The sequence below is a fragment of the Acanthopagrus latus genome, chromosome 24 (genome assembly GCF_904848185.1).
Source record: "Acanthopagrus latus isolate v.2019 chromosome 24, fAcaLat1.1, whole genome shotgun sequence".
Classification (NCBI taxonomy): Eukaryota; Metazoa; Chordata; class Actinopteri; order Spariformes; family Sparidae; genus Acanthopagrus; species Acanthopagrus latus.
This window is the reverse complement of record NC_051062.1, coordinates 635,001-637,113: the sequence shown is the minus strand read 5'-3', so window position 1 is coordinate 637,113 and position 2,113 is coordinate 635,001.

The following is a 2,113-nucleotide window of genomic DNA, read 5'->3' as shown; positions in this document are numbered from 1 at the left end:
GGCAATACGTTTGGTTACATATGAGTGGGTGAGACAGAAGAAAGTTTTTGTCCATTTTGAACTTGAGAGTCTGAGCCATAACCAGTTGAAGTATTTGTGGCAAATCATTTTTTCATTAACGTGATGAGATAACTGTTGGCTATGATTTAGCACTTTATGAATAAAATTGACTTGATTTCATTTTCTTGCTCTTCTAACTCTCTCACGCATGCATGCATGCACACACTGATACACAAACACACCAGTCGCGTTAGGTAACTTTATCATGGAAAGTGATTTCCCACTTTAGACCGTCCCTACATGGAAAGAGCTTGGGTTTGATGTGGCACTGGATCAGATTCAGAGGGGGCAAATGAATCCTGCTGGAGAATGTCATATCTGGTTGATGAATGGGCTGATGCAGTGCTTTTCCTGTCATCTCTTCACCTCACACCACCCTGTCCGACACCTTAAATAACACATTCTTTTTCTTTTTACGCAGACAAGTTAGAGTTAAATGAGGTCCTGGGCTCGGGTCTTTACTCGGGTGTCAATATTTGCCACTCGCCAAAACAGACAGGCAAAGTGTCACATGAATCAGCTATTATTCTAAACTGATGATGACTGACATGCTTTCTCTAAGACTGTATGGGGAGGAGGAATTAAACATTAGCAGTAGTTAGCTAAATGGGTCAAGTGGGTCAATGCAGGCAGAGTCAGTGGTCCAAACTAAGAGAAGAAATGTCGTTGGCATGTCTGAGCTCATCTCCACTTTCAGCCACTTTGCAATCTTCATCTCGATCTGATCTCCTCTCTCATTCTGTCCTTTGCTCTTTCCATCTCAGCTGTTTCTGACTGCCACTAGCCTTTGGAAACTTCATTATGAATTTGTTCTCCAAACTATGCTGTATATCAATGATGTTATGATGTGTTATCTAAAGCTTAATATGATTAATAATAAATGCTTAATTGTTATGCAAAGCTAAGACTCCTCTAGGTTAAATGCACTAGGATGGGAATTTTTGGCTGTGCAATTGTTTACTGCACCTGATTTATTTGACTTAGGGATCGTAAACCAGTCTTGAACAACTTATAAGCCTTCACACTGTCCCAATCCTTGTGTCTGGCTGACTGGAACAATACCAAACATAAATAAAGTTCCAGTGCTAAGGATTTGACTGATGATGAAGAAAAGGGTTAAAAGTTCAAGATCAACAATCAACAGCATTTTATATTTGACTTGGGTATAAATATATATTTTATGCAGCATTATTTGTTTTATCTTTTTTTAACGTGTACAACATGGGGATAAAGGAGTAAGAACACTATCACTGGCATCACACTAGCATGCAAAAGAAGTAGAGTACATGTATATATTGCTTTTAGTCTACATTGGTTTGGGAGGTATTTCAGACATGCCTGTCAGTGACTTCTCTCTTCATGTATGTGTAGGTGAGAATTGACAGGGACTGTGGGATACTGTGCTTGTCCCACACAGACAGAGCCAGAGAATCTCACATTACACTGACTCTGAGACTGTGGGGTTTAAAATAGAGTAGTTGTCAACTCCTCATTGCACAAATCCATCTATTTTGGGTGCAGTGTGTAGGGGGAAGGGAGATAAGTAAAAGGGATAGAGATCAGTTTCTCAGTTTGGCTTATACCCTTCATAGAGCATACACTCTGGCTGCGTCAGCAGGCGGAAGTACTGGAGGTATGACATGATTAGTAAAAACTAGTTTTGAAAAGTCCACTAGCTCAGAACAGTTAGTCGATGGTCTATTATGTCATTTCAAAGTATGTAGTGTTGGAAAATGATGATTTCAATATGCTTAGAGCTAGTGTTTGAAGGCAACAAAAGATCCTAGGGTGATTAAAACCTAAATGATTTATCCCCTTAGCACCAGTATGTACTCAGTAAATTCCATGGTAATCCAACCATTACATCGTGGAAAATTTCAGGCAAGTGTCTCTAGGAATTATGATCCATTTGAATGATGGTCCTGGGGTTCTTCAGGTCAAAGACCCCTAACTGATACAGAGCCCCATTTGATGAGATTTTTGGGCCAGGATGCAGGATCTAATACGTTTTTTGCTTGAAGTGGTTTTATCACAGAACAAACCCGTGACCAAA